Here is a 24,822-nt window from a genome sequence, read left to right as displayed (position 1 = left end):
TGCTATTGACCATTTCACTGTGTGGATATTTGAACCAATGGTGCAAAGGCACCTTAGCACAGATGGAGGTAGTGGGAGGAAGCTGCACTTAGTGACTGTTCTGTCACAACACATGTGCAGTAAAGGGAAGGAAGCTTCTCTTAAGAATGTACTTGGCTGAGAGCCATGGCTCACTCCTGTAATCTCAGAGCTTTGGGAGGCCCAGGTGGGAGGACTGCTTGAGCCTACAGATTCAAGACCAGCCTAGGCAACACAGTGAGATCCTGTCTCTAGCAAAAACAGAAAAATTAGCTACAAATATGGGTACATGCTTATAGCCCCAGCTTCCTGGGAGGCTGAAGTGGGAGGATCCAGGAGTTCAAGGCTGCAGTGAGCTACGATGGAGCGGCTGCACTCCGGCCTAGGCAACAGAGCAAGACGCTGTCTCAAAAAAAAAGTTCTTGCCGAAGCAGTCAACATTAATTTCATGAAATCCTGACCTGAGTCCGTGTCTTTTGATAGTCTGTATGACAGTAGCCTGGGAAATGCCATAAAACATTTCTGTTGAATTCAGAAGTATGGCAGCTGTGCTGAGGAAAGGCACTTTTGTGACTGACTTGCAAGCTGGACTGGCCACTTTTTTGTTGAATTGTTTTTACTTGAAAGAATGACTACTAGACAACCTATGGTTATGCAGACTTGGGTATTTGTCAGGCATTTTCTAAAAAGATGAACCTGCCACATCAAGAAAAACAATAGGCAGTGTGTACTACCAATGATAAAATTTGAGCTTTCAATAGAAAATTATGATTTTGGCTGGGCATGGTAGCTCATGCCTATAACCCCAGCACTTTGAAAGGCTGAGGTGGGCAGATCACCTAAGGTCAGGAGTTCTTGACCAGCCTGGCTAACATAGTGAAACTCCATCTCTACTAAAAATACAAAAATTAGGGGGATGTCGTGGCATGTGCCTATAAGCCTAGCTACTCAGGAGGCTGAGGTGGGAGAATCACTTGAACCTGGGAGGTGAAGATTGCAGTGAGCCAAGATTGCACCACTGTACTCCAGCCTGGGCCACAGAGCAAGACTTCCTCTCAAAAGAAGAAGAAAAAGACCTGGCACAGTGATTCACATCTGTAATCCCAGCACTTTGGAAGGCCAAGGTGGGTCCATCGCTTGAGGTCAGGAGTTCAAGACCAACCTGGCCAAAATGGTGAAACCCCGTCTCTACTAAAAATACAAAAAAAAAGTTAGCTGGGTATAATGGTACATGCCTATAATCCCAGCTACTCAGGAGGCTGAGGCAGGAGAATCACTTGAACCCAGGAGCCAAGATCACACCATTGCACTCCAGCCTGGGCAACAAGTGAGACTGTCTCAAAAAAAAAAAAAAGGCAGGAGGGAGGGAGGGAGGGAGGGAAAGAAGGAAGGAAGGAAGGAAGGAAAGAAAAAATTAAGGCCAGGCGCGATGGCTCATACCTGTAGTCCCAGCAGTTTGGAAGCTGAGGCGGGTGGATCACGAGGTCGGGAGTTCGAGACCAGCCTGACCAATATGATGAAACCCCATCTCCACTAAAAATACAAAATTTAGCTGGACACGGAGGCATGCGCTTCTAGTCCCAGCTACTCAGGAGGCTGAGGCTGAAGAATTGCTTGAACCTGGGAAGTGGAGGTTGCAGTGAGCCAAGATCATGCCACTGCCCTCTAGCCTGGGTGACAGAGTGAGACTCCATCTCAAAAAAAAAAAAGTTAATTAAAATTTTGGGAGACTTGTAGCCCCCATGAGTGTAACAGCTCTCAACAGTTAAAGACTTTTCTGATGAGATTGCTGGCAATATGAAATGATTTTTGAAAATATTGAATATTGCAATCGGTCAACATTTTGAAGATCTATATAACTCAGTGAACCAATTATTTTCCAAGCGACTTTGCCAATGATATTACAAAATCATAGATGGGTACACAATCCATTCAGAGTACAAGACAGAATAATGGATTTTTAAAAAAATTCTTATTTGGGGCCAGGCGCGGTGGCTCACGCCTGTAATCCCAGCACTTTGGGAGGTCGAGGTGGGTGGATCATGAAGTCAAGAGATCAAGACCATCCTGGTCAACATGGTGAAACCCCATCTCTACTAAAAATACAAAAAATTAGCTGGGCATGGTGGCATGTGCCTGTAATCCCAGCTACTCAGGAGGCTGAGGCAGGAGAATTGCCTGAACCCAGGAGGTGGAGGTTGCGGTGAGCCAAGATTGTGCCATTGCACTCCAGCCTGGGTAACAAGAGCGAAACTCCGTCTCAAAAAAAAAAAAAAAAAAAAAAAGTTTCAAGGGATCCTAAAACCAAAAACAGTTTAACCCATTTATGCCAAAGGTTGCAAGTTTTTTGTGTGTGAAAAATCAGACCTTGGTAATGACTTTGAGCAGTAGAAGAGAAATAACTTCCAAAAGCTTGGCATTCTAATCATGGAACACTAGGCATACATAGGTTAAGGTCTGGTGCTTTTGGGGATGGATCGCTTGAGACCAGGATGGCAAGCAAAGAACATGAACTCCTAGGTCAAACAGTTCTGGATTTGAACTCCAGCAGGCCACTCATTAGCTATTACTAGCAGAAGACCATGAGCAAACAATGTAGCTTTTCTGAGCTTCAGTCTCATCTCTAAATCAGCCTCAGAATTGCTACTGCACAGGTTGTTGTGAAGATCAGAGATAATGCTGGTACCCAGCAAAGACACTGCCTAGAATCCACTGGGTAATCACTAAGTGGTAATGCTTGTTTTTTAAATTAATGTTTTTCCTAAATTCTAAGGCACCATCAACTTATTACCAGCTTAGAGGGAAAAACCCCCACAATATTATTAAATGTACACAGTGGTTAGAAGATGTACCTTAGGCAGGGCTCAGCAGCTCATGTCTGTAATCCCAGCATTTGGGGAGGCCATGGCAGGAGGACTGCTTGAGGCAAGGCATTTGGGGCCAGTCTGGGCAAGATAGTGAAAACTAATCTCTATAAAAAATAAAAAAGATGCATTTCGACCTCAGAAAGATCTTTTAAAATATTAAGAGCAGCTGGGCGTGATGACTCACGCCTGTAATCCCAGCACTTTGGGAGGTGGATCACGAGGTCAGGAGTTCCAGATCAACCTGGTCAACATGGTAAAATCCCGTCTTTACTAAAAAATACAAAAATTAGCTGGGCGTGGTGGCGGGCGCCTGTAATCCCAGCTACTCAGGAGGCTGAGGCAGGAGAATCGCTTGAATCTGGGAGGTGGAGGTCATAGTGAGCCAAGATCGTCCCATTGCACTCCAGCCTGGGTGACAGAGCAAGACTCCGTCTCAAAAAAAAAAAAAAAAAAAATTAAGAGCATCTCTCAAACAATGTTGGTTTTCCCAATCCAAAGTGTGCACAGTACCTAAAACATATCCATAAATGAAGCCAAAGGCATAATCTGGAAACTTCATAATCAGCTAATTTTTGTATAATTTATGTTTAACAACAGTGTTTTCTTGGTGGGGGTGTGTGTGCAAGAGTTTTAAATAAGGTTTAGTTAACACTAAGTTGGGCGAGTTCAACCAGACACAACCAACCACATTATTCTCTGAGGGCAGCATCTGATCAAGTTCCCAGCACTTATGCAGACACTGGTTTTGGCCCTGTGGATCTGTTAGCCCTTTATTAACTCGGCAGTCTAAGTCAGCTTCTGCTCTGCCTCAGAGCCCCTTCTAGGCAGCCGTGACTACAAGCCTAGAAATTTAGATTGTTAGACAATTAGGCGTCCTACAATTTTCAACCCTAGCATGCTCACGTTCAAAGAATGAAAATATTTTGAGCAGAGGAGACAAGGAAGGAAAATTATCAGCAATGGATATAAACACTGCATCAGGTCAAATCAATTCTCATCTCGTCCACTTGGTCTGGTAGGTTTCTCACATCTGCTTTCCCAAGGACCCAACATAAGCAGTTAAAAATTCTTGGTGAATGCTGTCTGTCGAAAGTTAAATTCTTTTGCTATTCCCAGCTTGTGATCATTTAAAAGGAATTTTCCAAAGCAAGGTCTAATATTAGACTCAAAATGAAGTTTCCATTCCGCTGAGGCGCTATTCTCACCAAAGTAACTACCGTATAATCAGATTGTCTTGGAGCAACTCGTTTAAATGCAGATGACATACTTGAAATACCAGCTCAATAGCACCGACAGATTTGGCTGGAAAGGGCCTTACTCTAGGAGAAATTATTTCTGTGAATTAGGCTTCTTAGACTAAAAATTAAGTTTTCCTCCAAGTTCACTTGTTTCAAGGCTGAAACTTCTCCATTTGCCCCAGGGCCACATTCTTTTAGCTCTGGAATTCCTGGGGAGAAGTCCTGTTTTCTGAACCTTCTTCCCTGTGCACAGCACAAAGGAAAAACAACGACACCTCCCTCTCCTTTACTCAGGGTTTTGGAGAACAGTGATTCTATGCACCTTTCCACTTAACCATTCACTGCAGGGACTTTAGTTCTTGTCAAGGCATCAATCAAAAGGAAAATGTAAACAACTATTTTTTTTTTTTTGACAGGGTCTCACTCCCTGGCTGGAGTGCAGTGGCATGAACACAGCTCACTGCGGCCTTGAACTCCTGGTCTCAAGCGATCCTCCCACCTCAGCCTCCTGAGTAGCTAGGACTACAGGCACGTACCACCATGCCCAACTAATTTTTAAATTTTTTGTTGAGACAAGGTCTTGCTATATTGCTCAGGCTGGTCTGAAACTCTTGGCCTCAAGTGATTCACATGGGCCTCCCAAATAAATAACTTTTCAATATATAAATTTTCAAAACTGAGCTCAAATAGGACCTTTTTTAACTTGAGCATTGGAAAAATTAAGTCAAGACTGAAAGCAGAAAAGCAGCTCTGAGAAAACAAATAGAAGAATAAACCAAAAACTTTAAAAACGATGATAAACTGATGGATTCTTAACTTCCAATGAGAAAAGTGAAAATATAGCTGTCAGCAAACTATTTAATTATAGACAAAAAAAACACTAAGACTTTAAAATATGCACAGACTAAACTTCATGAAGTGTATTAGATATAATAAAGCATAAATCGTTGGCACGATCAAGGCTTGGAGAGGGCCCTTTCTGGCACTCTGAAATAGATCTTGATGTACACAAGGCAGTTTGAACTGTCCTGATATTTAAATTCCTAGCCCTTCTCCTCTTCTGGTCCTAAGGGAATCTCTCAACAGGCCTGTTTTCAGAATCCAGGGCTTTATAAATACATCTCTCCTCAAATTCAGAATGATAAGTAAGTTACTATGAAGTTAACAGCCTCGATTGTCCGTTTTTCTATAACCACTACGTGCTCAGGGCAGGCCACTGGCACAGGTGAAATGACAAAAGCCATGTCTGCACTGGGAGATTGACTAAGCAATGAAATAATCTATACAAGGTAGAATTGGGATCAAATTTCTACTTCTGCCTCCTTCCACCACTCCACAGATTAAAGTTTATTATTTGAGTATTCTCTCTGAATTGGTAAACCAGCCCAGAATGGTAGTGGATTACCACATTTGCACCTTTTAACCTTATCACACTTCTTGGCTAAAATTTTTAATGATAGATACTGTTTGTATTTTAATGGTAGTTAATTGTTTCTATTATGATTAAGCCGACAAGGCACCTATAACAGCTGGATGAAATATGGACTTGTTTGCTTTCAGACAACACTGAAGTCAATGAGGTGAAATGGAACTAGGCAGACTAACCGAAATACCCAAGGAAGAAAGTCGATGGAGTGGATAGAGCAGAAGAGAGTTAGGAACATCTTGATAGAGTTGTACTAATAAAAAGTGACACAGAGTAGTCAAGAAGACCCAATAATGCAGGCACAAGGCCAATTGAGCCTGTGGGGGTCCTAAAATGCCACTCAAACAGCAGGAAGAAAACAGAGACCCAGTCATGAGAAACTCAAGCCAAACGTCTTACATTCGCCATGACATCTGTGTTGCACAGCTCTGAGGCACTGTTAGCACAGAATGCAATGCTTCATGTTTCCCTGAAGTTGTGAGATGCTGTGCCTCCTTACTAAACCAAGGAGAAGGCAAATGAAGCACTCGATATGCTTTTGTTTTAAAATTTCTGATCTACTGGCATAAAATTATAATATTTCAATAAATGGGAATTAAAATTCCAAAGAGGGAGTTCTATAGAACTAGCAACACAAGAGGCAAAAGCTCTCCAAGTCAGAATTTAGGTCCCATGTCACAAAAAAATGACATTTTAATGGCTATACTTAAGATCTCCAGAGGAAGCCAATTTGCATATTGGTGGTCAAGGAAGTCAATACACTTTAAATATAATTACAATTGGATTGAGTCGGATTTACAAAAAGTGAACAAACTGATCAAGTGAGAGACGGTCTATGAACATAAAATAAAATCCGGGCTGTGAATGAACAATGAACTACAGGTGCACAAGTCCAGAATTTAAGGGAGAAAGAGAGGGAGACTTGTAAGCTACAGATAAAAACTGGGTGAGTACAGACGGTAGCAGAGCCAGAAACCCACCGAGATAACCTAGGCCTCGGATGGAGGGAAGGGCCAGCACTGAGTGTGGGATGCCCCAGTTTCCTGGGTAAGGAGACTGAGATAGAACCAAAGAGAGACTGAGAAAGAAGGGCCAGCAGGAAGGGGAGGGGAGAATAAAGAAAATGGGTATTTTGGAAGCCACATTAAAAAACAAAAAATAAAAACTGTTCCAAAGAGTAGAGGGCAGCGAAAAATATCAAATGCAGCCAAAAGGTCATGAAAGGTTATTCTGACTACAGAAGATGCTGTCGATAAAGACTATGGTGGAGGAAGGGCCACAGTGTAAGTGACATGCTGAAGACCCCAGAGTCTCTGGCCATTGTGCTTTCCACTCGAGCCCTTCTGGCTTCTAACAGGGAGGCCCAAACTTGCCTACTTATGCCAAATAGCTTTTATCAAAGAGAAAAGGCCTGTCATTAGGACAGTTTGCCCTCTCCAAAATAACATCTCCCTCTTTAAGTCCCTAGATCTGAACATGCCACCATCGGATTTCCAATCACCTAGGCTTTAAAACTCTGAAATCATCTGTATCTTTCTTCTCCTTTTTCCTCCTTTTCAATGAATGAATACACACATACCGTCAGCTGCTTAAGATGCACAGCTCAGTGAAACTTGACATTTGTGTACACCTGGAAAACTACCACCAGGAAGTGGGAGTCAGGGTGTTGACAATGGCTACAGGGTGGGTGAGGCAGGAGATGGGGTTGGAAAGAAGAACAGGGAATAGGTAATGGAGCAGTAAGAGGAGGGGCTAAGTAGGTTCAGCAGACTTCAGGTTCCCATGGGAACACCCTCCATGTGGCCCCTTCTGTAGGGTTCCCTTTCCTGCTCCCTCCCTTTATTGACAGCAGGTCCTTGAAGGATAGACAGATCACATGCTGATCCAGCAACACAGCATGTTGTGATAACTGAGTGGCAGCACAACTTCAGAATAAGGGAAGTGGTTCTCCTTCCATATTTAGATGTTTCTGGAATCTTGGTTCAGGTCTGGGTCTTCTATTTTACAAGAGGCAAAATGCTATACCATATACAAACTAGTCACAGGAGGAACAATCACAGAAGCTAGAGATGTTTAGCTCGAAGAGACACCTGGGCAGGAATGAGACTGACAGCAGCCTTCAAATATCTGAAATGAAATCAGTCAGCTCCATGCCTCCTCACCCCACAGCTTGTTACCTGCACACCCATAGCTCAGTGTGCCACAAAGGGGTTCTTCAAGATTAGACCATCAGCTCCGATCAACTCCGGATTCACCTTTGTGTTAGTCCTCAGCCCCTGCCAAGCGTAGCACAACGGCTAACGCTCCGGTCTGTTCTCTACTCCTGCATTCACAAGGAAGACTTATTCACCATAACATAACCACAGCATTCCATCACCACAGAGCTCACTTCCTATCAGCTACTGAAGTAAGTGAGCAGGGCTCAAGGGCAGCACCACGCTGCAACTTCCACTCTCCCTTTCTTAAGCTTTGTCCACCCAGTCACACAACTTGACTTTCCCCTGTCAGGCCCTCCATGGCCCTACACTCCCCTTCCTCTGCTTGAGCCCTTTTAATCCTTTGTAATGTGGCCCTTAACGTTTAAGTCCACACATAATGTCATCCATACCAGGAAGTCTGCTCTATTCCCAAAGGTAGAAATTATCTTTCATATTTTTTAGCTCCTATAGCATCATCTGAGTTTCTCTTAAGGCATTTTTTTTAGATGGAGTCTTACTTCTGTTAACCAGGCTGGAACCTCTGCCTTCCAGGTTCAAGTGATTCTCCTGCCTCAGGCTCCCAAGTAGCTGAGATTACAGGCAAGCACCACCACACTTAGCTAATTTTTGTATTTTTAATAGATACAGGGTTTCACTATGTTGGCCAGGGTGGTCTTAAACTCCTGACCTCAGGTAATCCACCCTCCTTGGCCTCCCAGAGTGCTGGGATTATAGGTGTGAGCTACCACATCTGGCCGCATCTCTTTCTTATACTAAGTTTGTGATGTTTTCCATGCTAGACTGGAAGCTCCTTGCTTCTCACCTTTCTCCCAGAGCACCCAGCTTGATGCCACCCTCTATAAACAGCAGGTGGGAAGGGGTCGGCCCTCACAGCTTCCCAGCCTCTCACTCACTGCCCTAACACAACCCACTGGGGCTGCCCTGCCACAGCTGCACCATACCTGGGCTCTGGGAGTGCCTGGGGCTCTCTACCCACATTACTTTTAATAGTACTTTAGATAGGTGCTTTCCCTATTCATTTCCCTCTCAATTCAAAAGCGGCAAAACCCAAAGAAAAGTAAACCCTGAATTACAAACCACGTAACATAAACACGTAAAGCCATTCTCTCACAAATTTTTGTAATGAATACATGAATGCTAATATGTGCCTTCCAAGTCTTCTGACTACTATGGCAATCAATCTAGTATTAGAGGCAGGGTGCAGTTGCTCACACCTGTAATCCCAACACTTTGGGAGGCTGAGGCGGGCAGATCACCTGAGGTCAGGAGTTCGAGACCAACCAGGCCAACAGGGTGAAACTCCATCTCCACTAAAAATACAAAAATTAGCTGGGCCTGGTGGTGCACTCCTGTAGTCCCAGCTACTTGGGAGGCTGAGGCAGGCGGAGGTAGAGGCTCCAATGAGCCAAGATCGTGCCATGCACTCCAGTCTGTGACAGAGTGAGAATCCATCTCAAGAAAAAAAAAATCTAGTATTAGAACACGAGCTATAATCGAACCTGCTTAAGGAAAAGCAATACAATTTCATTTAGGAAACTACCACCTAGCTATTTCTGTACTGTTGAAAGCTAAAATAAAAATAAAAACAAACTTGGTGTGTCTTTTTTTAAAGTACTTATTTTACCTTACCATCCCCACCAGAGCTAAGTGCATTTTTTCCAATTGAATTTTCCCACCATAAAATACACTAGAAAAATGTGACACAGATCTTAAAATAGTCCTATATAAACAATATATATAGAAGCACTTGCTGTATATAGAAGCCACTGGTCTTAAATGATAACTGTTGCTATTCTGGGAGACAAAAGCCTCCTTTTACTACTTCCAAAAATTCCAAAGTCTGACCCATAGTGGCTGGCCCAGACCTTGCTAGCAAGACAGCTCCTTCAGTCCAGCCATGAACATCCTCACTCCTGGTTAGGCCTCAACTAATGTGTCTGCCAGTAAGGCTGATTGGTGGAATATGGAATCATGGTTTCTTTAAAAAAATGTAACATTTTTTGGTGAGGATAGAGGCTTATTTGCTACAGGGCCCTCTCCTGGACAGAACCCTGAATTTATCTGCTAGTGTAAATGACAGCAGCTGTCAGGGGACAGTGCTGCTGTGCCCTTTGGCCACTTGAACAACTGACAGTAGGGGAGTGGCACTCAGTGAGGTGATCAGCTTCTAAAAGACATTTTTTAAAACCAGCGGAAGCAAAGCGGACAAGTCCCCTCCATTAGTGGCTGAACAGTCTTAGGCACAGTGCATGCAGCAGCCAGGAGTGTTATTTTAAAACTGACTGGTTAAATTTCATTTCTCCGTAAAAATCTCCATGCAGTAAGACCAGGAATATCATACACTGGAAAAAAAACTAATCCAGGTGGTTCTCAGATTTTACAGTTTTATCAATGGAGATTTGGGAAAGGTATGAATACCCTCAAGGACATCAACATTTACATGTTAGGAAAGTTCCTGAAATTCACAAAACTGTAGGCTGGGCGTGGTGACTCAACACCTGTAATCCCAGCACTTTGGGAGGCCAAGGTGGGCAGATCACTTAAGGTCAGGATTTCCAGACCAGCCTGGCCAACATGATGAAACACTGTCTCTACTAAAAATACAAAAATCAGCTGGGTATGGTGACACACGACTGTAATCTCAGCTACTCGGAGGGTTGAGGCAGTAGAATTACTTGAACCCAGGAGGTGGAGGTTGTAGTGGGCCAAGATTGCACCTCTGCACTCCAGCCTGGGCAACAGGACCAAGATCTGTTATAACAAAAGAAAAAAAAAGCTGTAGATACCTGCCTGACACACTGTAGGCATGCAGACCCAGATATTTACTGAGTGAGTGAATCTACAAATCACATTTATCTCAACATTTTGAACATATTTTATTTTCAATATATGCAACTTTCTGAGCCAAAAAGATATTTTATATTTGCCTTAAAACTGCCTTCTCCATATTTCTAGAGGTTTTCTTTGGATTTAAACTTTATGCTTATGTCCGGCATTACCTTTGAGGCTACGCTATCTATCTTAGTCATTATTACAGAGAGAGGACTCCAGCTTCTTACACTATGCACAATATTTCATGTAATAATTTGACTCTGATTTTTACAAAACCTTTTTATATTAAACACTATACTTAACTGTTACCATCAATTTTCCCATTGTATGCTTTCTTCCACTCAAATACATACTGAGTAGCCAGACATGGTAGTGTGCCTCTGTAGTCCCAGCTACTTGGGAGGCTGAGGGTGAAGGATCACTTTAGCCTATGAGTTCAAGTTTGGCCTAGGTAACACAGTGAGGCCCCCCTCTATAAAAATGTATTATATATTATATTAAAATAAAATATATGTACTTATTACATAATACCATATAATAAATGTATATAATTCTCAGCACAGGGTTAAATATATATAAATGCCTACTTTTTTGCTGGAGTGCAATGGCACAATCTTGGCTCACTGCAACCTCCATCTCCCTGGTTCAAGCGATTCCCTTGCCTCAGCCTCCTGAGTAGCTAGGACTACAAGTGTGCACCACTATGCCCGGCTAGTTTTTTTGTATTTTAGTAGAGATGGTTTCACCATGTTGGCCAGGATGGTCTTGATCTCCTGACCTCGTGATTCTCCCGCCTCAGCCTCCCAAAGTGCTGGGATTACAGGCGTGAGCCACCACGCCTGGCCTAAATGTCTACTTCTTTAAGAAAATATGATTTAAAAGATCAATTAGAAATTATGTGAAAAGTCCTTTGCTATTACAAAATGGAGCATTTTAATTTTGAAATGATTGTATATTCACATGAAGTTATAAGAAACAAGAGAAAAATCCTGTAGATTTTGCCCAAGATCCCATGTACTTTTACCCAGTGCCCCCAATGGTAACATCTTGCAAAACTACAGCACAGTGTCACAACCAGGATATGAACATTGACAGGCCATGGCACAGGACACATCTACCTCCACAATGACCTCCCTATTGCCCTTTCATAGCCATAATCCCAAACTAATCATTTTAATAGTTTCCTCGGTAAAAAAAGAGCTTAGTTTTCTATCGACAGTGGCCCTTATGCTTTAGTGTTTAAGTTTAAACAAATATTTAAAAAGCTCACAAAATGGCTATCAATAGAAAAATATTTTTCATCAACAAAAACTTGTTTTATATGCAATGTTTAAAAACCCAAGAGTTGGTCTAATCCTAAGATTAGCCAACCATACTTCCCTGGGTGAAGTATACAGCAGGTAGTTATATAACTAAGAGAGAAACGTTTTTTCGAGAGTAGCAGAGACCCCAGCCTTGACTTAACAAATGCCTGCAGAGACACATCTGTAGCAGGATGATTTTCCAGGCAGTTCCTCTTTGTCTTCTACTAATGCTTAGACAGATTTAACAGTCCCTGGTAATTCAATTAAACACTAATCTGGGTGCTGTTGTGAAGGGATTTTGCAGATGCAAATGAAGTCCCTAATGGGACTTTAGGGGTTGACTTTAAGTCAGAGAGGTTACTCTTAGTAGACGTGACTTAATTAGTTGGAAAGCCTTAAAAGCAGGGCAAAGACTTTCTGAAGGAAAGAAGAAATTCCTCCTATAGAAACAACTTCAGACTGTGCCTGTGGGGTTCCAGCCTGATTGTTATCTTCTCTTCCTAATGACCTGTCCTATCAATTTGGGCTTTCTTAAACAGCTTCCGCAACACATAAGCCAGATCTTTATAATAAATTCCTTGATGAAAGAGTCTGTGTATGAGTATGTGAGTGTCCCCTGTTGGTTGTGTTTCTTTGGTTGGACCCTGACTGATAGACTCCGGATCCATACTACAAAGAGATTAATAGAAAGCAGATACCAAAAGATACCTAGGATTAAACTCAATTATCATTTCCTGAACCCAATACAACGAACATCTGATTCCTCTAGGAAGACAAACTAGTAAGTGTGCCCTACGCCAGAGAATCCGCTCTATGAACTTCCTGGTGACATAGCACACAAAGCGAGTCAAGCAACCCTTTGAAAAAAGAAATAACCTTAACTGTTTAAAAGACAAGGAGCTAAGTCATTTACTTCTATCCATCCAAGTGGATGGTCCTGTCAAAGCCAGCCCTCCAGCCCTCTCTCCTAAGTTAGGATTCCAGGCAATAAACAACGGATGGGCTCACATTCCCACCACCACCCACTTCTTTTCTCTCTCACTTGTTCTTCAGTCTTGCTGCCAGATACTTTAGCCAGAAACCCAAAGTGAGGCAAATAGAAAATTCCAGTCATTATGTGACTTACTTAATGGCTCATCCAAATGATTTGTGAGAAAATCTCATGAACCAAGAGAACAGAGACTGAAGAGTTTTTTCCATTATTTCGCTGAGTATTTAAAGACTTGGATTTTCCCATCTTTTGGAGAAATATTTTCTTATAAATAGTGAGGCACGCTGGGCATCTCCACTTCATCTTTTTTGGTGGTCTGTAACACTCACTGGAATGTTTTCCTAGTAAATGATCGGCAATGGAAAACATGGCTAAGACAAAAGATGGCTTTCAGGCTGAGATGATGGGAACCTTCTCATGTTCCCCAAGAGACAGGTAGTTCTATAGAACGAAGGCGTTTATTTTAGAACCAATGAGACTATTTCTGTCTTTCCTTTAGGCCTGTAGCCTTTATAAGAATGATAAATGAGGACTGAGTAGTCTACTTAGTACTCCGTTTAGTAGTAGTCCAATATATCCAATAATAGTAGTTTTTTTATTTTTTGTGACAGGGTCCCACTATGTTGCCCAGACTGGTCTCAAATTCCTGGACTCAAGTGATCTTTCCACCTCAGCCTCTCAAAGCGCTGGGATTATACACATGAGCCACCATGCCCAGCCAATAGTAGGAGATTTTTAAAAGAGATCTATACTTCTGCTGTTAAGACCAAATGTTAATGCTTTAGTTTTATGATTTATTTATCTGTTCTATTATTAGGTTTTAGTTTTTAGACCAGTAATCATTTAGAACTTTGCTTTGCGGTCCAAACTTCTTGATTTCAACTAATTTCTTGCCTGATTTCTATAACAAGTAAACAAGATCAGTAATTATACAAGTCATACATAAAAATGTGGTCCTGTTTTCCTAGTCACAGAACAAAAATTACCTAAGCCCAGACAATGTGCTAAATAACACCGTAGATCAAACCACACCATACATATTTGCTGCAGTCACAGGCATTTTAAGGAAAGGAATGAGGTCAGTTTTTAAACCTGCTTGATGGGGAAACTAATGTTTTGTTTTTTTTTTTTTTTAAACAAGAACGATCTTAACCCTTTTTCTCACTCAAGTCTCCTCTTTTTAGGAAGTCCTTCCTGATGACCTCAATTTGGAAAGAGAGAATTGCTATTATATATTATTATACAGTTAATATAAGTTATTAGTAAACATATATATTACATAATTAATATGTGATATGAGGAAAAAAGCTATCAAAATTATCCCCCCCCAAAAAAATCACTGGATATTAGAAGGAAAATTAATCTAGATAAATTCTTATCCAATGTATTATCTTCTGCAAATTTTGTGCTTATGATACACTTAAAAAAATGAAATAGTAAAAATATTTAAAGGTCACTGTCCCAAAATCCTAGCATTCTACTCTTTTGTTTACTGTCCCCAGAAACTTCAAGCACTTCATCTTCATTACAGAGGAGAAAAAAAGATGCAAACAACTTTTTATTTATTTATTTATTTTTAAAAATAGGGTTTCACCATGTTGGTCAGGCTGGTCTTGAACTCCCGACCTCAGGTGATCCGCCTGCCTTGGCCTCCAAAGTGCTTGGATTACAGGCGTGAGCCACCATGCCCGGCCTATTTATTTATTTTTTTGTGATGAAGTCTCGCTCTGTCACTGAGGCTGGAGTGCACTGGAACAATCTGAGCTCACTTCAACCTCCGCCTCCTGCGTTCAGGCGATTCTCCTGCCTCAGCCTCCAGAGGAGCTGGGACTACAGGCGCCTGCCACCACACCTGGCTAATATTTTGTATTTTTAGCAGAGACAGGGTTTCACAGTGTTAGCCAGGATGGTCTCGATCTCCTGACCTCGTGATCTGCCCGCCTCAGCCTCCCAAAGTGCTGGGATTATAGGGGTAAGCCACCATGCCCGGCGCAAACAATTTTTAAAACTGAATGTTCTCTATTATAGAGTCCTTCACAATTCCTACTCACCATTTCCATTATCTACTTTCCCCCAATAGCTCTTAAAAATGTATGGAAGATGGCCGGGTATGGTGGCTCAGGCCTGTAATCCCAGCACTTTGGGAGGCTGAGGTGGGTGGATCACGAGGTAAGGAGTTTGAGACCCGCCTGACCAACATGGTGAAACCTTGTCTCTACCAAAAATACAAAAATTAACCAGGCGTGGTGACATGCACCTGTAATCTTAGCTACTCAGGAGGCAGTGAGCCAGGATTGCACCACTGTGCTCCAGCCTGGGTGAGAGAGCAAGACTCTGTCTCAAAAAAAAAAAAAAAAAAAAAAAAAAAAGTGTAGAAGACAAAAATTCGTTTTTCTATTTTTCTTTTTTTTGGACAGGGTCTCACTCTGTCACTCAGGCTAGAGTGCAGTGGCACAATCATGGCTTACTACAACCTCTACCTCCCAGGTTCAAGAGATTCTCCTGCCTCAGTCTCACAAGTAGCTGGGATCACCGGCATGTGTCACCATATCCACCTATCTTTTGTAGAGATGGTGTTTCACCATGTTGCCCTGGTGGTCTCAAACTCTTGGGCTCAAACAGTCCATCCACCTCAGCCTCCTAAAGTGTTGGGATTACAGACATGAGCCACCACACTCAGCTATGTTTTATTTTTTTGAGACGGAGTTTTGCTCTTGTTACCCAGGCTGGAGTGCAATGGCGCAATCTCGGCTCACCGCAACCTCCGCCTCCTGGGTTCAGGCAATTCTCCTGCCTCAGCCTCCTGAGTAGCTGGGATGACAGGCACGCGCCACCGTGCTCAGCTAATTTTTTGTATTTTTAGTAGAGACGGGGTTTCACCATGTTGACCAGGATGGTCTCGATCTCCTGACCTTGTGATCCACCCACCTCGGCCTCCCAAAGTGCTGGGATTACAGGCTTGAGCCACCACGCCCGACCTAACTTTTTATATTTCTGTAAGAAAAACGTCACCGTCACCGCCTAAACATCCATGAGAGAAGCCTTGTTAAATAAATTCTACTACATCCACACTAGAATACTATGTAGCTAGAGTGAATGTAGGAGGATTCTATCCAAAATAGAATGCTATGCAGCTATTTTAAAAAAACAAATTTAGAGCTACATAAATTGTAATGAAAAGTTTCTCTAAAGTAAAACCCTGTGGAATATTATATATAGTATGATCCCATTTGTATTCATTTTAATTAATTGCATTAATCATAACTATACAGGAAACTCTAGAAACAAATGTTGACAGTGGCATTCTGGCTACAATCTGTAGTACTGTTACAAGTTTTCATTCTACAAGGTAATTCTTTTTTTTTCTCTTTCTTTTGAGACAGTCTCACTCTGTCCCCCAGCCTCCACATCCCAGATTCAAGCAATTCTCCTGTCCCAGCCTCCTGAGTAGCTGGGATTACAGATACTACAGATGTGCACCATTGCACCTGGCTATTTTTTGTATTTTTTAGTAGAGACGGGGTTTTACCATGTTGGTCAGACTGGTCTCAAACTCCTGACCTCAGGTGATCCGCCCGCCTCAGCCGCCCAGCGTGCTGGGAGTACAGGCATGAGCCATCGCACCAGGCCCCTCTTGTACATATTTCTAACAAGAGAAAATGGTTATTTCAACTAGGGATCAAGGAGAAAAGGGTTCCCTGTCTGTTGAACACCTCTAAAAGGCCAATTCCAACCCTCTAGGCCCCAATTGCTCACTCCCTCCATTGCTGCAGCGGCTAGTTCATGCAGGCTTGCGGTGGCTTCACACCCGTGCATCATTGCAAGCAGATACTGCCTCATTGCTAATGCTCAATATTTCATTTCCTGCCTTAGGATTTCTCTTGAAACTTACTCTGCAGTTATGCATATGCAAACCAGAAAGAGGGAGAAATCAGTGGGATAAAATACTACAGTTTTGAGAGCATTCCATTCCACAGGTTCTTAAAAAGGTCCTAATGGGATTGAACACCTGTTGCCTGTAGCCAAGGTACTATCAGATCCTTGAATTTTCTTTCCCTCCTTCTCATTTCACTTTGTCCTGAACTCCTGCTTCCTGAGACTGCATTCCATAAAAACTTCCCTGCATGCAAGTCTTTCTACCAGGCTGATGTTCAGGCTAAGACATCAGATGAGTGGAAAGTTTTTCTACTAGCCACTTTTTGGTTTCACACATTTCACACTCTTCTACTTGCAGATTCCAGTGCCAGATGTGTTAGAACACTCATATCTCACTATAATGCTGGTCTTGTACCTTTGAATGATATCCACATCATTGGATTAGCATTCTCACCAATAACTGTACATTAAAGTGACTGGAACCACGCAGATACATCCCAGTATATCCAAGCAAAGTGTATATCCTCAGCTTCACTTTCCCTGAGTTGAATCTCAGAAATGCTTGGGACCACTCCAACATTGCCACACCCAAGAGTAAGAGAGAGTAACTCAACGTGGAAAGAGTCATTTTGACCCTCAGTAAACTTTCCAATTTTTCAAAATTTACAAAAACACAAACATGTAAAATACTTGCTAGGTGTCTTCCCAGGGCCTTGGAAGCAACGCACCCATGTGAGAAGCAGTTCAGCTTTAGCTTCATTAGGTTTATGGTCATATGGCTTTTCACAATGTACTAATCAAGTAACTACAACAAAGGGAGGCATAAAGCACAGGCTGAAAACCCTAAAGTCTACATACTCCACCGTCCTAGTCTCATCTAAACCTCAGACCTAAATATATCCCATCTGCCCATCTGGTCCTCCTCTTGTCCAATAAGCATCTTAGGTTTCGTTTTGGACATGCTGAACTTATCTTTTTCACAAAACCTGTTTCCCCACTTCTAATCTTTGTACTAATGACATCTGTAAAGGTCAAATGTGAAACTGTGGGAGTCAACTTAGATGCCACCTTTCCCTCTGGTTTCACCCTGCTATGACATACAATGTTAGTACCCAACATTGTGTTAGGTTCTAAATTTAAGACTGCCTCCTAAATATCAATTATTTTCTATTTTTTTTTTTCTTTTTTAGATGGAGTCTTGCTCTATTGCCAGGCTGGAGTGGAGTGGCATGATGTCGGCTCACTGCAACCTCCGCCTCCCGGGTTCAAGCAGTTCCCCTGTCTCAGCCTCCCAAGTAGCTGGGACTACAGGCACGCACCACCACGCCCCACTAGTTTTTTGTATTTTAGTAGAGATAGGGTTTCACCACGTTGGCCAGGATGGTCTCAATCTCATGACCTTGTGATCTACCTGCCTTAGCCTCCCAAGTTGCTGGGATTACAGGGGCGAGCCACCACGCCTGCCCTATTTCTTTCTTTCTTTTTTTGAGAGGGAGCCTCACCTTATTGCTCAGGCTAGAGTGCAGTGGCATGATCTCAGCTCATGCAGCCTCCATCTCCTGGACTCAAGCGATTCTCCCACCTCAGCCTCCCCAGTAGATGGGACTACAAGTGTGGCCCACCACGCCCAGCTAATTTTTGTATTTTTAGTACAGATGGGGTTTCACTGTGTTGGCCAGGCTAGTCTAGAACTCCTGACTTCAAGTGATCCACCTGCCTCGGCCTCCCAAAGTACTAGCATTTCAGGCATGAGCCACCATGGCCAGTCAATTATTACTTCACAGTCTCCATCCCCATCACCAGTTCACCTAAATTGCAGATCCTCATTACTTCTAACATTATCTAACTTTAATGTACTCTCCTCAAGGCCACCTCACTGATGCCATAGTAATCTTATTAAAGACCAATCTGAACATGTTACTCCCCTGCTTAAAATTCTTCCGTAACTTCCCACTGCATTTAGGAACATTTAAGCTCTTTGGGATGGCCTTCAGAGCCCAACATGATGGGAGCCTTCTCTAGCCACATCTCCCATAGCTTTGCTCATTCCGTGCTAGAACATACGTTTTCTGATTCCCCAAACTAGATATGCTATTTCGCTGTTCCCTTTCCATAAACACTGCCCTCCCTTTGGCTCCTTTGCTCTTATTCTCCCTCAAAGATTCAACTTAAGCATCATCTCATCTTGGAAGTCTTCCTAACCTCACCAAGGCCAACTGGGTTTGGTGCCTGTCTCTGTTCCCATAAATCCTTCACTAGCTCCGTTAGGGCACTTATCATCCCATATTATAACTGTCTCTCTCCTGAGATTTTTTTAGTCCTCTGTGAGATTCTTGAAGGGGAAAGTTCTCTTTCATATCTAAGCCTCAGAAACTAGTACATCTAGTATATAATACTTTTTTTTCCAGATGTTGTCACCCAGTGGTGCCATCTCAGCTCACTGCAACCTCCACCTCCTGGGTTCAAGCAATTCTCCCTGCCTCAGCCTCCCGAGTAATTGGGATTACAGGTGCCCACCACCATGCCTGGCTAATTTTTGTATGTTTTTTAAGTAGAGATGAGGTTTTGCCATGTTGGCCAGGCTGGTCTTGAACTCCTGACCTCAGGTGATCTGCCAACCTCAGTCTCCCAAAGTGCTGAGATTACAGATGTGAGCCACCACGCCTGGCCTATACTTTAATAAATGTTAACTAAATAGCTCAAATTAATCTTAAAAAAGTGGGAGGGGGGCCAGGCACAGTGGCTCAGGTCTGTAATCCCAGCACTTTGGGAGGCTGAGGTGGGTGGATAACTTGAGGTCAGGAATTCGAAGCCAGCCTGGCCAACATGGTGAAATCCCGTCTCTACTAAAAATACAAAAATTAGCCGGGTATGGTGACAGGCACCTGTAATCCCAGCTACTCAGGAGGTTGAGATGCAACAGTCGCTTGAACCTTGGTTGCAGTGAGCCGATATCACACCACTGCACTCCAGCCTGGGCAACAGAGTAAGACTGTCTCAAAAAAAGAAGAAAGGAAAAAGAAAATGGGGGCGGGGGGATGAAGATTATGGGGGAAATGGTATCATCTCTCTAAGATCTTATTGTAAGAGGAGCTTGTCTTTTTTCCTGGGACACATGCAGTAAACAAGGCCAATCAGTGACTGCCAGTTGATTATAATTTTAGCAACCGTTTCCCAGAATGACCAATTGTTGTTACCTAATCTAAGGCCTTGTATATAAAAGACACTCGTTTCCTATTTAATTGTACTGATTTTATTTTAACTCCTATTGGCACCAAATTCTATAAAAGTTACAATAGAGTTTGTCCTCAGATGAAGCCCACTTGAAAAACAAGTAAAAATCAAACCCTGTGCTCCTTCCTGTTGTGCTTGAGAATGTCTTCAAGAATTTTCATTATCTTCTCAAACACAAAACATGAATTTAGCCTCAAATCCAAGACTCTGATATTCAAATATGATGAGTTGTCAAGTAAAAAAAGGTGTTTACTGAATGACTAGATGAATAAATGAGTGAATGAATGGCCAAAAGAACTCCACATTCATTTGCTTACGTAAAGAACTTTAGAAACAGACCATTCTTTTGAGGGATGCTCTCCGCGCTCCTTGGTAAAAATGACAACCTGTCTAAAGCTTTCTGTGAGTAGCATTACAACTGCCTCATGGAACAGTTCCTGATACAACGTTCAGAAGACCTAGGCTGTCCTTGGTCACTGACCCCTCATCAAAAAAGGCACAGATTTTAAGAGCGCAAATATGTGACAGGACCCTAGGCATACTATCAGTAATTAAGACCTTAAACTCTAAAATTAGACAAGTATGGATGTGGATGCTTTGACTCCGCTACATACTACCTGTGTGACAGAGCAAGTCATTTACCTTCTCATGGCCTCTCACTTTGACCATCTGTAAATGGAGATATACCCTACGTTTGCAACAAAAATTGAAAATCAAATGAAAAAAGTAGAATTTAAATAGTGCCTGGCACACAGTAAGTGCTCAATAAATGATAATATTACTGATGAACTTTTTTACGGGTCTGGAAGCTAAAAATCATCTCAAATGTACATGCATAGTACCTTTTAATATCTATAGAAACAGGATCTTGGGATCACTGGAATTACTCAGCTATAAGTAGCTTCTTTCAAAACACAGATTGCAGGCTTCTATCAAAGACCATCATTTGTATCACCGGAGTATCCAATCCTATGTATGCTTATTTTGCTTTAAAGTTCTTCAATATAGCAACTCTATAAATTGTTCGCTCTGTTTCCCAAGACCGAACTTTTGCAGCTGGGTGGATCAAATGGGTTATGGAGATTGTCCTCCCTCCCCTCTCACCTCTAGAAGTAGTTGCTCCCGCTTACTGGATGAGGCAGTGGGGAGGGCGGCCCATGAAGGAAGCTTGTACAGCCACTGCCTTTGTCATGTTTCCTCTGTGAAGAAACAGAAGACTTCAGTTCCTGGGATTGGTTAAGCTCTAGAATAGAGAACTAAGGAACTACTTTGTATTTTCCTAGGAATCTCATCTCTCTTTGTGCAGAGCGCCATTGCAGCCAAACTGTTACATATTCTTTTTGCATCTTTGTCAGGAAACTGGAATGATAATAAACACAGGTAGCTTGCAATACACAATAAATTGAATGAAGTTGGCACAGAGCAGAGAAAGACTCAAAGACTGAGGGAATGAGAAGGGGAAAAGCCAATGAAAGAATAAATTATGTGCAATGACCATACCAACCTTCACATTTTCAAAGATATTGCAAAGATTTCTGTGTTTCTGATTAGAATTCACTTGAGGTCAATATAGCTGGTCATAAATTCATTCAACAAATATTTTTATTGAGCACTCACTATATGCTAAGCATTGTATCATACACCAGGGATTAAACACAAACAGATACAAGACTGATTTCCTTACTGTCAAGGAACTGGAAGTCAACCAAGGAAGACAGGCAAGGAAAGTTACATGGTAGACTCTCTCTTAACTGACCTCCATGTAACAATGTGCTGACTAATGAACACACTCCATTCTCCCTGTAAAACATACTGACTGAGGCCCACAGCACACTGAATGCTTTTGGCTAATAGACTGCTACCTAGTACCCTGCATTCTAAACTCTCCTAGATTAAGCAGAATTTTTACTAAGAATTGATTATTTCTGTTTCTAAACCTTTTTTATTTTTTGAGACAAGGTTTCACTCTGTCTCTCAGGCTAGAGTGCAGTGGTACAATCACGGCTCACTGCAATCTTGACCTCCTCTCACCTCAGCCTCTTGAGTAGCTGCAACCATGCCAAGCTACATTTTTGTATTTTTTGTAGAGAAACAGTTTCGCCATGTTGCCCAGGCTGGTCTCAAACTCCTGAGCTCAAGCGATCTACCTGCCTTGGCCTCCCAACGTGCTGGGATTACAGGCATGAGCTACCACTCCCAGCCTCCAAAACTATTTATGACACTTGTACTTGATGTCACAATTGTGTAATTGAAGTATTATAAAAACTTAAAAGAAGAGAAAAGTTGTTCCTATGGACTCTTAGTCAATTTTGTGCTGCTACATACCTGAGACTGGCTAATTTGTGAAGAACAGATTTCTTACAGTTTGGAGGCTGGGAAGTAGAAGATTGAGGGGCCTACATCTGACAAGGGCCTTCACGCTGTGTCATCCCATAGCAGAAGGGCAAGAGAACAAGAGGGGACCGAACTTGCTTCTATAATAAGTCCATTCTCACAATAACTAACCTAACTCCATAATGACACCAAGCCCTTCACGAGGAACCTGATGACCCAGTCACCTCTTATTAGACCCCATTTCCCAATGCTTGCACTGGAGATTAAGTTTTGCCACATGAACTTTGTGAGTCAGATTCAAACCACAGCAAACATTATGATGAATCCTTCGGAAAGAATCAGTAAAAGCAGGTTGTTGAACAAAAAAAATCCCTGCTATTGAATTAGAAGTGGGTAAGAGGAAAAAAAAAATCTAGAAAGATTCTGTACTTGTATTGCTTTGAAAATGCTTTGTATTGCTTTTTCCACTTTAAATGAAAACTCAGATTTAGAGAAGATTTGGGGAACTCAGAGAAGATATATTATGGCTGTGACTCATACACGACTGTATGAAACACCAGTGAGCCCAACTCAAAGAAAACGCCTCGGTTCTACTTCAGAAGAATGGTAATACCATCTTCCAATGCCTGTTGAAATTGATTCAGGCAAAGAACATTAATAGATGCTAAAACCATCAGGGGAAGAGGCTGATGGAGAAAATAATATTTGTGTGGTACCAAAGTATCACTTCACAGATTACTGCTAATCCCAAAGAAAGCTCATCTTTAGAACAGAGACAACTACAGTCATCACCTTTGATTTTAATCACATTTAAAATCATTAACAGTGGATAATCAGACCTTCTGTGCCACCTAAAGTACTGCACACTAAAATACATTTCATTCTTTATATTCCTGACAAAAGTTTTAATTTAGTCCAGAATTTGGATCTCATTTCAAGTGTACAGAAAATACATGGGATAGTGAAATGAGTTAAATGATACCATGACAGAACAATCATACAAACCCTACATGTAGGGCACTCTAGAAAACAACTAGCTTGGTTTCTTTAAGAAGCCAGTATCAGCTGGGCATGTTGGCTCATGCCTGTAATCCCAGCACTCTGGGAGGCCAAGGCGGGCAGATCACGAGGTCAGGAGATCAAGACCATCCTGGCTAACACGGTGAAACCCCATCTCTACTAAAAATACAAAAAATTAGCCAGCCATGGTGGCACACACCTGTAGCCCCAACTACTCAGGAGACTGAGGCAGGAGAATCGCTTAGGCCCAGGAGGTGGAGGTTACAGTGAGCCAAGACTGCTCCACTGCACTCCAGCCTGGGTGACAGAGTAAGACTCCATCTCAAAAAAAAGAAAAAAGGAAAAAGCCAGTATCATTATTAATTTTGCTTGGTATTATTACAGTACCGTATTTGGTTACATCACAAAATGTCTTCATTGCTTAGAATCATGGGGCATGAAACGACATGTCTTGAATCTGTTTTGAAATGTTTTTGCAAAGAAAAAGATAAATGAAAACAAAACTAGTATTTATTGAGCTGGTAATGGGTGTATTGTGGTTTACTGCCTATTTTCTCTACTTTTGCATGTACTCTAAAATTATTAAAATTTAAAAAACAGTCAATATCATGAAAAACCAATGTCATAAAAAGCTGAGGGGTGAAATTATTCTAGCTTTAAAGAGACAAAAAAAGCATAATATCACAATGCAATGCAAAAATCTTGATTGCACCCTTGTTAGAAGAAAACCACCTATAAATGACGTTTGTGGGACAACTGGGAAAATGTGAATATTGGGAGAATAGTCAATGATTTTAGGGTACAGTAATTTTCTTAAGAGTGATGATGGATTTAGGATTATGTGGAAGAAATATGAAAACAGCTCAGGATGAAGTATAATGTTTGTGACTTTCTTTGAAATGACTCAAAAAACATTAAAAATTATCAAATCTGGAAGATGTATGTATATTAATTATACTAGTCTCATTTTTTTTACATTTTTGCACATTTTTATAATCAAAACTTAAGTTTGCCAAATGACTGCAAATTTATTTTGAAAGAATGTTTAGGGTATATAATTTTTAACGATTCCATCCTTTTGCTGGCTTTGTTGTTTAATGAAGTCATATGGATTGAATATGTGTCTCCTCCAAATCTCATGTTGAAATGTGATCCCCAGTGTTGAAGATGGGGCCTAGTGGGAGGTACTGGTTCATGGGGGTGGATCCCTCATGAATGATTTAGTGCTATTCACTTGGTGTTGGGTGAGTTCTTTTTTGGGGGTGAGGGGACAGAGTTTCACCAGTCACCCAGGCTGGAGTGCAATGGCACAATCTTGGCTCACTGCAACCTCTGCATGCCAGGTTCAAGTAATTCTCCTGCCTCAGACTCCTGAGTAGCTGGGGTTACAGGCACTCACCACCACACCCTCTATTTTTAGTAGAGATGGGGTTTCACCATTTTGGTTAGAGTGGTCTCGAACT

The 24,822-nt window shown here is 41.9% G+C and overlaps 1 protein-coding gene across 6 annotated transcripts in view; it reads right to left on the bottom strand.

The window, feature by feature from the left end:
- CNNM2 (cyclin and CBS domain divalent metal cation transport mediator 2) overlaps window positions 1-24,822 on the bottom strand; it is a 160,961-nt gene that overhangs the window by 38,421 nt on the left and 97,718 nt on the right. Inside the window, exon 2 of one of the 6 annotated variants that reach the window (XR_013525109.1) lies at window positions 21,110-21,204. The exons of the other annotated variants lie outside the window; for them this stretch is intronic. The gene's annotated coding sequence lies outside the window, so the exon portion shown is untranslated. The remainder of the gene's footprint in view (window positions 1-21,109; window positions 21,205-24,822) is intronic. 6 annotated transcript variants of the gene reach the window in all.

Source organism: Callithrix jacchus, chromosome 12, assembly GCF_049354715.1.
Source record: "Callithrix jacchus isolate 240 chromosome 12, calJac240_pri, whole genome shotgun sequence".
In the NCBI taxonomy this organism is placed as follows: Eukaryota; Metazoa; Chordata; class Mammalia; order Primates; family Cebidae; genus Callithrix; species Callithrix jacchus.
This window is presented reverse-complemented; position numbering and strand designations above follow the sequence as displayed.